Genomic DNA, 13877 nt, shown 5'->3' with positions numbered 1-13877 from the left:
GGCATCGATGCCTCCAAAGATCATGTGGATGACATGTTGTGGTTCATCTGTTTCATTCTTCTTGGTCGCCTCTCTTTCCCAGAACTGATTTTTAGTTCGATCGCTAAGGAGGTCTCGGAGGTGACCTATGCTGAGTAGTCGGGCTACTTCTTCTCGGAGTTGTCGGCAATCCTCGGTCCTGTGACTGTGTGTGCCGTGAAATTCACACACTAAGTTATGGTTCCTTTGCGAAGGATTTGATTGTACAGGCCTCGGCTACCTGGTATCTCTGATTTTACTGATGGAAAATATGATATCTGAAATATCAACATTGAAGCTATATTCCGACAAACGGGGTGCCTCCGTCGGCCCTATGTGCCTATCGAACCCAGCTCTATTAACGAGTCCTCAAAGATTCTGGCCTTGACCCATCCTTTGGTCATTGCGGGGTATGTTGCACCTCAAGGCGTTTCTTCTATCTTCGGTGTACGGTTGGTATCTTTCTTTGTTTGGCTTTGGCTCCTTTGCTAGAAGCCTGCTAGGATATACCGAGCCCGAAGGGGCTCCTACTTGGTCGTTTTCGACCATGATCTTTGATTGATACCTATTGTGGATGTCTGACCAAGTCACGACAGGATATTCGACTAAGTTCTGCTTTAGCTGCTTCGAAGCTACTAAGCTTCACTCGTTCAAACCTTGAGTGAAGGCCTACACTGCCCGGTTGTCGGAGACTGGTGGTAGTTCCATTCATTCCATTTGAAAGTGAGATATGAACTCTCGCATCATCTCGTTCTCCCTTTGCTTGATTTTGAAGACGTCAGATTTTATTGTGGCTACCTTGATGGCACCAGCATGTGCCTTTATGAAGGTATATGCCAGCATGGCGAACGAATCTATCGAGTTTGGGTCTAGGTTGTGATATCACATCATCTCCCCTTTTGAAAGTGTCTCTCCAAACTATTTTAGTAGGACGAATTCGATCTTGTCGTCCTTTAGGTTGTTGCCCTTCACTGCACAAGTGTAAGCAGCTCGTTGGGGTCCGAAGTTCCATTGTACTTCAGAAGGTCGGCATTCTGAACATCTTTGGAATGGGTTTTGGATCCGCTCCTGTGGGAATGGCTTCTGTACAAACTTCTTCGAATCTACACCCTTCAGGATCGGAGGTGTGTCCGGAATTTGGCCGACCCTGGAATTGTAGGTCTCTACCTTCTTGTCATTGGCTTCTATCTTCTTATCGCCCGACTCGATCCTCTTTGTGAGGTCCTCAAGCATCTTTATGATGGAGGGGTTGGCTGCCGACCCGTTGTTGCTTGATCTTTCCGGTACCTGCTCGGTTTGGGAAGTCGTTTCCATTGCTATCGTGCTGGGAGTATTCTGGTGGCTTTGCAGCTGAGCAATTGCCAGTTGTTGTGCCTGCAACATTTCAAAAATAACGTGAAGGCTAACCTCCTATTCTTCCCTAGCTGGGGTTTTTTGAGCCTCTTGTTGGTCTCCTTGGCATACGTTCCTATTAGTGTGAGAGCTTATATCGACGTGTTGTGTATCACGTGAAACCACATCTATGGGGATTGTCTATGGCGCGTCCCCAGGGTCTAATGGCGGTACGCCAATACCCGGAACAGTTACATCATTTTTCTCATGGTCCTCAAGACCCTTTTTTCATATGCATTCACTGAGTTAGACATTTTGACATGAAATCAAAGATTCTTGGACAAGAAAAAGCGTGAAAGATAACTTGCGTTATTTAGTAAACCGGTAAAAAAAACAATCACTATTATTTTTAGCCCCACGGTGGGCGCCAAACTGTTTATCTTGAAAACGGTAATTACAATTAGATTTGATTTTGTGGTTCTAAAAATACGTTATTTGTTTTATGCTAGTTGCTAGGCAATAGATGGTAAGTTAAAGATTAGATAATAAGATAAGAGCTTGTGGATATTGTAATAATAAAACCGAATGGCTGGAAATCGGGGCCTCGAGCTTGCGTATACTAGGCCTCGAGGTCGAGTCGGGTGCCCGATTAAGGGCAGTCGATGGAGGATTAACAGTTATGATAAATTTGACGGCGGCTTTTTATGACCAATAATGAGCAATAAATAAAGAATAATAAATAGAACACAACAAATGTAATCAATAAATGTAAGTAGTGAAACTAAGGGAATATGTTAAGTTAGGGAGCAAAGAGAATGTTCTTGTATATTCAATATTATGTATCAGATGATGTCCCTTGCAAAATAACAAGGATCCCCTTTATATATGGGGGGAATCCCAACATAGTACAAATACATTTATTACGAAGACATGGGGCTGATACAGCCATTTAGTGCCATGATAAGGGTTTGAACTAGCCTAATAGACTTTGTCAGCTCTAGTCACGTGCCTTGGGAGCTTCTCGTTTCTCCATCATAGATGTCGATCCACATTGCCCCATAGTCGGGCGTTTAGAAACTCTTCGAGGTTGTTCCTTGAGCTCTACCTCGAGCCCTAGGAAGTGTGCCTATGAAGCACCATGATGACCACAAAATCGACCCCTCCGATTTTACCGTATACATTTATTTCATTTTCATTAGGTGATTCTTCATCCTCATTTTCTATGCTTGTTATTTCCTCCATATCAACTTCTTCTAATATGTGTTGAGGATGCTCCAAGTAATTTTCTAACTGATCATCCGACATTTGGTTAACACTTGAGGTATCGTTTTGGTAAGCAACAACTAGCACATTCTCAACTTCCACCCTATCAACAGGCTTTGTTTTGATTACAACCAACCAATCAGCCTTATCCCTTCACATTAGATATGGAGCATAACACACTTGCCTAACTCTTTCTGCAATTATAAAAGGATCATAGCGATCATACTCCCTTTTTTTATTAACCTCAATTATGTTGTACTGCGAGTGTACATTTATACCTCTTCTAGGTGTTGGGTCAAACCACTTGAATCGAAAAAGTATGATCTTCTTATTTGGCCAACCTAAATATAATAATTCTAGAATCTCTTTGATCACACCATAATGATCATTTTCCCCATCCTGGTTGCCTTCACCACCTTTGACACACACCCCACTGATATTGCTTTTTTTATACTTAGAGCATTTCTCGGTGTGAAATTTGTAACCATTCACATAATACTTAGACATAGTCGTAACCGTAGGTGCAGGTCCCCAAGATATGTCTTTCAAAAATTGATTAACACCGTTGTTTGAATTATTGACCTACATGAGCAAGTATATTTACAAGTATGTATATTCACATGTGAGAAAGTATGTAAGATGCACTTACACACTCTTTAAACCATGCCTCAAATGTAGAATATATAGCACCATGACCAAATTGACTCACGAAGTCACTGAGCGACGCATTGAAAATTATTTGTTAGTTGTATTCCCATGTTTAACAAATTGTTTACACTTGCCGATAGCCCTGCACATTGTCATATTATATGATAACATTAAAGAGAATTACAAGAATAAATCAAGGTTTGATCATTACCTCTCGAATGGATACATCCGCCTGCATTGAGCTAGGCCTCTAAGTCGTGCCTCTTGTACAAGGTGAATTGGAAGGTGTTCCATCATATCAAAGAAACCACATGGAAAAATCCTTTCCAGCTTATTACTGATTACAGGAATGTTCTAAGTCATTTGAAATAGGTTTTATTCCCTTAATATGGTAAAACATAAGTCTTTGAAGAACAAAATTATTTCTGTGATGGGTTTCTATATATTTTCAGGCAAACCACAAAATGCAATAGGGATTAATGTTTCCATGAATATATGACAGTCATGACTTTTCATGTGATTCACCTTTCCCTCAACCATATCGACACGTTTTCCCAGGTTCGATGCATAGCCCTCGGGCATCTTTAGGATTGTAACCCACTCACAAATCTGTCGTCTTTGTTCCAAAGTGAATGTGTAGCTGGCCATGGGCTTGAACACCTTACCATTGTTCCCAGACTGCAAAATATAATTCAGGTCGCCTGCAATATCTTGTAAGTCCAGTCTAGCCTTCGGGTTATCTTTTGTCTTAGTCTTCTCATCCATCACTGTGTTGAACAAATTGTCAAAATAGTTCTTCTCTATATGCATGACATCAAGATTGTGTCGGAGAAGATTATCCTTCCAATATGGCAACTCCCAAAATATGCTTTGTTTTATCCAGTTATGAGTAACACCATATCCAGAAAATCTAGAAGGTGGGGCCTCGGTAACTTTAATGAAGTTCTGAACCCTCTCCCAAATTTCCTCACTAGAATAAATTGAAGGTGGCAAATCATGTTCAACTGTATTCTTTTTGAATGCGTTCTTCATCCTTCTGAACTCATGATCAACCGGCAAGAACTGACAATGACAATCAAACCATGACTATTTTCGACCATGTCTTAAAGTGAACACTTTACCATTTTCCATGCAGTAAGGACATGCTAACTTTCCGGCAGTCATCCACTGTCACGACCCAATTCCCGAACCTGGTTGTGATGGCACCTCTCATGAAGACAAGGCCAGCCATTCAACCCAATTCAACCTTTTAAGACAATTAATTAACAAAATTATAGTATAAACATGGTTTAATGATATCCAATAGCGGAAAGTATAGATAAAATATGGAAATCCAACCCAACTCAGCCCTAACCGGGGTGTCACAAGTCATGAGTTGCTATAGAGTTTACTAAAATTCTACAAAGTATGGAATTAGGAACAAAGTCTGAAGATATCATAAATAACAGAAGATAAGGGAGAAAACGGGTCTGCGAACGCCATGCAACTACCTCGATAACTCCGATGAAAGCTGAACAGCAGAAAACTCGCTCTATGCCCAGGAATACTTGTACCTGCACACATGGTGCAGGGAGTAATGTGAGTATTTCGACCTAGTGAGTAATAAATATAAATAATGACTGAAGGTAAGAAAACACGTTAAGGCACACAACATTCTATACAGAAGCAGTGAAATCATTTAAAATAACAATTTAGTGAAACATCATGTGAAATTTCTTTTAAACCAGTAAAACAAGTAATTTGGCAGTAAAATGACGAGTAGAAATCTACCCCTCGGGCTCAATATCAAAACAACAAGTAGAAATCTGCCCCTCGGGCTCAGTATCAAAATAACAAGTAGAAATATGCCCCTCAGGCTCAGTATCAAAATAATAATTAGAAATCTGCCCCTTGGGCTCAGTATCTCAGAACAGTATTAGCCCCTCAGGCTCAGAACAGTATGAAGCAACCAGTCAATGAAATAAGAGCACATAATTATTATGGCAGATAATGCAAGAAAGGAATAAATGCATGAGTGCAATGCAATGTATATGACGGTACCCTCTGGTACCCACTGCGGCGTGCAGCCCGAGCCATCCATATTTATTTATCGTCGACGACGGTCATTGGGGGTGTGTACAGACTCTGGAGGGGCTCCTACAACCCAGGCGCAATATCAAGCCATCTCGTGGCATCAAATCTAGGCCCTCGGCCTCATATCAATATCAGTATAATCACCCAGGCTCTCGGCCTCAATATCAATGTAATCAATCAGGCTCTCGGCCTCAATATCAATGTAATCAACCAGGCTCTCGGCCTCAATATCAATGTAACACTATTGCGGCGCACAGCCCGATCCATGCTCAGTCTAGAAATGCCCCTTGGACATTCGTAAAACAATAGTTCTCAGCCCGAAATATCATTTAAGTTTTCAAATCTTAGAAAGATGGCTGAGTTTGCAAAACAGTATTTAAAACCTTGAACTGAGATCAAATGATATGCAAAATATGCGAAAACAGTGATATCAATCCCTGAAGGATTCAAATAATTGGCAAGAATCCCAAATGTAACAATCAAATCTAAGTAAGGATGATTCTCAATTTAGTTCAAGTAGAAAATACGGTAAAAACATCTCTCGGGACGGACCAAGTCACAATCCTCAATGGTGCTCTACCCCACGCCCATTATCCGGCGTGTAAGTCACCTCAATATAGCGTTACGATGTGAAATTTCGGGGTTTCAAACCCTCAGGACATCAATTACTCACCTCAAGACGGCCAAAAGTCTAGCTCGCTATGCACTTGCCTCTCGAATTGGCCTCTTCGTGCATCGAATCTATCCAAAATTAGAACGAATATGTCACATTATGCTGTAGGAACAATATCCAATCGAAAATAAATGAAAAACATCAAAATCCCGAAATTTGGCAAAACCCGAGCCCCGGGCCCACTTCTCAAAATTCAAAAAAATTAACATCAATGGATTCCTTATCTCGCCACGAGTCTATACATATAAAATTTACCGAAATCGTACATCAACTCGACACTCAAATCTTCAAATCTTATTTTCAAATCCCTAGGCCTAAATCCCCAATTTACTCCTCAAAAACATGTAATCTAATCGGATTATTCGATGATAATTCAATATTATGGAGTATAAATGATCACAAGTGACTTACCTCAAGATTTCCCATGATTTCTTGCTCAAAAATCGCCCCAAGCCGTGTTCTTTCACAAGAAAAACGTGAAAATGAGCTAAAACAACATAACAGTACTAATAAAGCCCATTCTGCTCGCTAAAAGACCTTTCCGGTCGCTATAGGTGCCAAATCTGGTCGCTAAAGGTGCACACCAGAACCTTCTGCACCAGCAATATTTATTTTCACTAAAAAGGCTCTAACTCCACCATACGAACTCTAAATTCAATGATTCTTATTCCTATGAGTCACAAATAATGATACGAACATAGTCCTTCAATCAAAACTCAATTCGGAGCTCGTTTGCTCAGTGCGATATCCATTTCGCTCGTTAAACAATTAATAGATGTTTCGCGTCAAAAACCCAATCGCGACTTGATGAAATTAGACCAAACTTTTCATATCAGTCATATAATTCATTATCAAAATTCCGGAAGTCTCGAAATCAAATTTCAATCTCTAGAACTAAAAATGGACCTTTGGATCATTACGTGCTTATGCTCAAAACGGCAAAAATCTTCCAAAAACTCTTCCAAAACTTATTCAAGCCTCATGTGACCCCGGCCAAACATGCCAACACACACCATAACATCATTCAAACTTTTTCCAATCAAAAAAATACCTCAAACAACATCAAAACCATCAATTCACATCGAATTCAAGCCTAAGTTTTCCAAAAACTTTCGAAACACGCATTTGATCAAAAACACAACCAAATCACCTCCGAATGATATGAAATTTTGCACACACATCCCAAATCACATGATGAAGCTACAGAAACTCTCGGAATTCCATTCTGACCCTTGGATCAAAATCTCACCTATCAACCGGAAATCGCTAAAATACTACTTTTGCCAATTCAAGCCAAATTCCACATCGGACCTCCAAAACCAATTACGATCACTCCTAAGTCATAAATCACCTAATGGAGCTAGACAAATCATAAAAATTCCGATCCGAGATCATTTACACATAAGTCAACTCTTGGTCAAACCTTTCAAATTCAAAGCTTTCAACTGAGACTATTTTTTCAAATTCATTCCGATTTTTTTTTCTGAAAACCAAAACCAACAATCTACATCAGTCATAATACATAACACGGGGCAAGTCATGCTCGAGAACTGGTGATCAAAGCGCAAAAGCTCAAAACGACCAGTCGGGTCGTTACATCCACCCAGATAACATTGCATACGCAGGAAAATCATTAATGGTCCATATTAAGTTAGCACGCAAGTTGAAATTTTCCTTAGTTGATATATCATATGTCTTAACTCCATCATACCACAACTGTTTAAGCTCATCAATCAGAGGTTTTGAAATATACATCAATCAAACTCTTTGGATTGTGGGGACCGGGAATAACACAATTTAAAAAAATATATGGACTAGTGATACACATTTCAGGCGTAAGATTATATGACGTAATAAAGACCGGCCTGCATGAATATGGTGTTGTAGAAACAAAAAATGACGTGAAACCATTAGCACACAAACCCAACAAAACATTCCTCGGTTCACTAGCATAATCCTGATACGTCCTATCAAAATGCTTCCAAGCTTCCCCATCTGAAGGATAACACATAAACCCGGGCGACCTTCTATTTTCATAGTGCCATCTCATATGAGGAGCGGAATTTATCGATGCGTACAACCTCTTTAATTTAGGAATAAGAGGTAAGTAATGCATCAATTTCACAGCAGCCTTCTTCCTGCGGGAAAGCCGCTTAAAATGAGGTTTTTCACAAAATTTATAACTTTCTAAATCTGCATCACCCTTATAATACAACATGCAACCATCTTCACAACAATTGATTCTCATAGACGAGAGTCCTAACTTAGAAACCAATCTTTTAGTCTTATAGAAATCTTCATGTATGTTGAAAGCTGGGTCAACTAGTTCACTCATAAGGTCAATGAAAGAATCCATTTCCGCTTGAGAAATATTGGTATCTGATTTGATACTTAATAATCTAACTACAATAGACAACTAAGAGTGCATACTCCCTTGTCTTAGTGGACGACTAGCGGCCTCTAATTGTTCATAAAAATAATTTGCCTCTTTGATTGGAGGTTGTTCAACACTTTCATGCGTTTCAAAATCAAAGTGCATCCCTAAAGCATCCGCAACCATTTCATGGTATCTAGGATGTTGAACACTATTCTCCACCGACCTACTACTTTCACCAACAACTACGTTATTAAATACACCATCAGTACCATCAAGAATTAATGTACTAGTTTATAGAATTAATGTACTAGTTTATACAATTCATAATTTACATCTTAAGTTACAATGTACTAGTTTATACAATTCATAATTTATACCGTAAGTTACAAAATTGTAGAATTAAGTCACAATGTACTAGTTTATACAATTCATAATTTAAACCTTAGGTCTAAATTTAATGTAGTTCAAACCAAAAACCTTAAAAAATTATATTTTTAGGTAGTTCAATTTTTAATCTAAATCTAATGTAGTTTAAAAACCCTATTTAGCCACACAAATACTAAATATACAAAAACCCTAAATAATCACATAAAATTATATTCCGAAAATTAAAAATTAAATCTAATAATTAAGGTAGATTACTAACCTTGAACAACAATGGCAATGGTGGTGGTCGTGGCGGCGACATAGCAGTGGTGGTGGAGGCGGCGGCGCAGCAGTGACAGTGGTGAAGGAGTGGAACAGTGGTGGCTGTTGTAATGACCCGAACGATCATTTTGAGCATTTGCACTTCGCTCGCCAGTTCTGGGGCATGACTAGCCCGGTATGATAAATTATAACTTATGTAAATTGCCGGTTTTGGTTTTTAGGTATTGGAACAGATATGGAAGAATAATTCTCAGCTTAAAACTTTAAATTTGAAAGGTTTGACCAAGTTTTGACCTTTTAGTATTCGATTTCGGATTTGATTTTTATGAGTTGGTTAGCTCCTTTAGGTGATTTTGGACTTGGTAACGCATCCGGAATGTGATTTGGAGGTCCGTGGTGGAATTAGGCTTGAATTAGCAAAAGTTAAAATTGGCGATTTCTTTAGGCATTGGAAAATTTGATATCGGGGTCAGAATAGAATTCCGGAAGTTGGAATAAGTTCATGGTGTCATTTTTTACTTTTGTGAAAAATTTGAGGTCATTCAGACGTGATTTGGTGGGTTTCGGCACCGTTTGGTGAATATGGAAATTTAGAAGTTCTTAGGCTTGAATCCGAGTGTAATTAGGTGTTTTGATGTTATTCTGAGTGTTGCGAAGGTTCGACTAAGTTCGTGTGTTGGTATGTGACTTGTTGGTATTATTATTTGATGCCACGAGGGCCTCGAGTGTGTTTTGGATGGTTGATGGATTGGTTTTTGGTGTTCGAGGGTTGTTGTGATTTCTGTTGGTGTTTCCACACCTGCAGAAGGGGAGCCACAGGTGCGAGGTCGCATGTGCGTATTGGGAGCTGCAGATGCGGATGCTGTGGAGTTTGGTCTTTTTCGTAGAAGCGGAAGATGAGTCGCAGGTGCGCATCGCATGTGTGATGGGTTGACCGCAGATGCGGAAATGCTACATTAAGTAGGTTCCGCACCTGCGATGAAAATTCCATAGGTGCGGTGCCGCAGAAATGGGAATATGACCGCAAGTGCGGTTTTGCTAGGCAAAAAACCTCATCTCGAGGTTTTGTCCACCATTTTTGATTTTAGGTTTGAAGAACTCGGGAGAGAGGCAATATTTTGAGGGATTTGAAGAAGCAACGTTGGGATAAGTGATTCTAACCTATAATGGGTTATATTTCATGAATCTATGGGCTTTCTAGTTGACTTTCGTTAGATTTCGAGACGTGGGCCGAGGAGGGGAGGGGGAGGGTGAGTGGATTTCGGGATTTGTGGAATTCATTCCATTAGCATATATTGATGGTATTGTTATGGTTGTGAATAGATTTGGAGCAATTGGAGGCCTAGTCGAGGGGCAAGAGCATCGTGGAGTAGGGATTTAACCGGTTTGAGGTAAGTAATGATTGTAAATCTAGTCCCGAGGGTATGAAACCCCGGATTTCGTATCGTTTTACTATTTTTGAGGTGACACACATGCTAGGTGACGGGCGTGTGGGCGTGCACCGTTGGGGATTATGAATTGGTCCATCCCGTAGCAACTATAAGTTGCGTATTTGGTTGAAACTATATGATACTTATGTGTTTTAGAAATAATTTTTCTAATTGGGTTGAATGCCATATTTGGGCCTTGTGCCTGAGTTGTTTGGACTTTAGGGGCCTTTTTCTTATTATCCCCTCACCATTTTGATTGAAATTCTATACTCAGTCATGCTATGTATACTGATTTCATAACTCGGTCTTTATTACCCCATTTTGATGCATATAAAATGTTATTTTGGGCTGAGCACCCTATTTTTACTGATAGCCCGAGTGGCTTGAGAGGTTTATGACTGAGTGAAGCTGAGGACCTATTTTGTGAAGATATTATGGGATCGGGTTGTACGTCGCAACAGGGTGTTACTGATTCATGATTATGTGAGGTCGAGGGATTCATTGATTTATGCCACGAGGTGGCATGATATAGCGCTTGGGCTGTAAGAGCCCCTCCAATGTCTGCACACCCCCAGTGAGCGCGGGTACCCTGAGTGAATGATATGATATTTTTACCGGGGGGGGGGGGGGGGGGGGTCTTGATTCATGTTGTGCCCGAGGGGCTGTTTACGAGTGATTATGAGGTATGCCCGAGGGGCTGTATATAAGTGACTGTGAGGTTGGCCCGGGGGGCTGTTTATGATTCATGTTGCCTGATGGGCTGTTCACGAGTGATGTTTTTCCCTAGGGGTTGTTTATGTCTTCATCATCTTTACTTATTATTTCATCACTTTGTTTGAAAACTGTTGAAAAATGTTTTAAACGGTTTATTGAAACTGGATTTAAATGAGCTGAGTTGATTCAAAACCCTGATTTTAAAAGCCTGTTGTATTCTACTGAGATTTCATGATATGAACTGTATATGTTTTATTGCTCGTCACTATTGCTCAGTCATTATTTACTTTTATTACTTACTGAGTTGGCATACTCATATTACTCCCTGCACCTTGTGTGCAGATCCAGGGATTGCGGGACGTGCTAATGAGTGTTGTTCTCATCATCACGGATCTATTAGAGTTAGCAAGGTAGCTGCATGGCAATTGCAGCCCTGCTCTTCTCCCTCTTATCTTCCTATAGATATTATTAGTTGGTTTCCTGACTGTAGTAGTCTTAGTTTTATCGGACAGTTCTTAGTAGATGCTCATAATTAGTGGCACCCCGATGGAGGGCTTTCTTTTCGCACTTTGTTATTCAGACTTATCTTATAAAGTTTTATTATTCAAATAGCTTGAAGTAATCTTTAAAATGAAATATTGGGTTGTTTGGTAAAAGAGTCGGCTTGCCTAGTTCCACGATAGGCATCATCAGGACATGGTAGATTTGGATCTTGACACATCAATACATCTTATAGAGGGAAATAGGTTTTACGAGTTATGAGAGGGTTTAGTATAGTCTCATAGATCAGTACGGAGACGTCTATACTTATCTTCGAGAGGCTGTAGAACCTTTAGGAAATCCCATATTGTTGAATTCTTATCGTGCGACATTGATTCAGCTTGAAGTGTAACTTCTTGAATTCCTTCAACGCATTCGTGTGCGCATATAAGTGCTCGGTATCAGTTGTGCATTGACGGCTTGTGATTCTATGTATGAGGTGCAAGATGTGATTTCAGTATGTTGATGATGGGCCAATCTGGAGGACTTGAGGCCGGGTTTTGATTGTAGCTTGAGCACTAAGGTGTTGATTGTGTGAGCGCGTGATTTTATATTTATATGTCCAGTAGTGTCCCTATTAGTAGAGTTTGTGGCTGGATGGCTACGTGATGAGTATGATTTGATTGTGAGATGTGTTCAGATTGTTCGAATATGGCGAGAAGAGTTTGTTGGGGATGTAGCGAGGACTATGGGGTACTTAACTTTTGTCTTGAGTCAGCGTATGGCCTCAAGCTATGGGTGTGTTAAAGGACCTCTTGTGTAGTTTAGTTGTGGAGTGGAGTAGATCTTCATGTTGTGTTATGAGTTCAGACTCAGGAAGATTAAGTGATTGCGTAATGTTTATGACGGATGAGGGGTATAAAGATATGTTCGTTTGAGGCGAAGCAGGTGGATTATCTCCTGTGGGGTGTTCTAAGGTTTGTGTGATCCCTATGTTGTTTGTTGGGAGTCCTATTTTACCAGTGAATCATATGTAGTACAATTTGAGTTTGGATCTCTTATGAGAGTGGGCTTGTCTGTTACGAGAGTGAACGCGAGATTTGTAGATGATTTAAAATACTAGATGGTTTGTGTTGCATGAGCTTACGAGAGGATCTAGTTGAATCTCACTATGGTATTATGGCAGTAATAGAGTATGGGCATTGTGAGTTTTATGTGTCTTGATCTATGTCTTTGAGCCAAGTAGAGGAGTATGCTATTGATAAGTTGATTGCACGGCTAAGTATCGTATTAGTTTCAGTTTGAGGTATACTGGCGAATCAATTGTGGCTTACAAAAGTTAAGATCGAGGATGACTCGAGTAAAGGAAATTTTGGATAAGGGTTGTGTGATGCTTTATGGGTATATGAGAAATATTGGATGAATTAGTTGTTGTTGTAAGGGATGTAACGGGTATGGAGTAGGAAATCACTCGGATGCTTAGAAGGATGGGTTACTTCCTTAGGTGTTGTTGTACTAATGGGGCACAAGTCGTTCAGTTCGTTTGATCAGTTTAATTGAAACCTGAGTACAGTGGATGACTCTCGAGAATGGTTCTAATGAATTCAAGATTTATATGTAAAAATCGGGGATCTTCAGGATGTGTAATTGGCTAGAAACCGAGGTTTACATTGGATGGTGTCAAGACTTGTGGCATTTCTATATCATTAGGGATTCTACATATCAGTATTAGGAAGGTAAAGGTGATGGCTTTAGATTCGCAGGAAGTCTCTTCAGGTTAAGTATTTTGAATGTGGTGCTTTTGGGGATATTTAAGAGAGTATTCAGTGGCTTATGAGCCTTAGACGGTGTGATTTTATGCTTGGGTCTCGTGTGGTGAGTCTGGGTTGAGGATTGCGATATTATGGCTAGGAGAAGTATCAATTTGAAGGTAATTCAGAAGGAACTTAGATAAATAGGACAGCTTGGTAGTAGATCGGATCGACATGGTAAGGGATATGATTAGTTCTTTGGGTGCTTATGAGGTAATGAGTTTCTACAGGTGTTTCATGTCAATGCTCTTGGTTTTTTGGTTACCTGCATAGCTTGGTTGAGTTAGAAGGATTCAGTCCTACGGTGTGGTTTTGTGCAAATGGGATTTAGAGAGTTTTTGATGGTTTCTACCACGGTTAGAGATGTATATTTTCTACTGGCGTGAGGAGCATGTGATGTATAGTAATTT

The sequence above is a fragment of the Nicotiana tabacum genome, chromosome 16 (genome assembly GCF_000715075.1).
Source record: "Nicotiana tabacum cultivar K326 chromosome 16, ASM71507v2, whole genome shotgun sequence".
NCBI classification, from domain to species: domain Eukaryota; kingdom Viridiplantae; phylum Streptophyta; class Magnoliopsida; order Solanales; family Solanaceae; genus Nicotiana; species Nicotiana tabacum.
The sequence above is the reverse complement of the archived record's forward strand: the minus strand, read 5'-3'. Positions refer to the sequence as shown.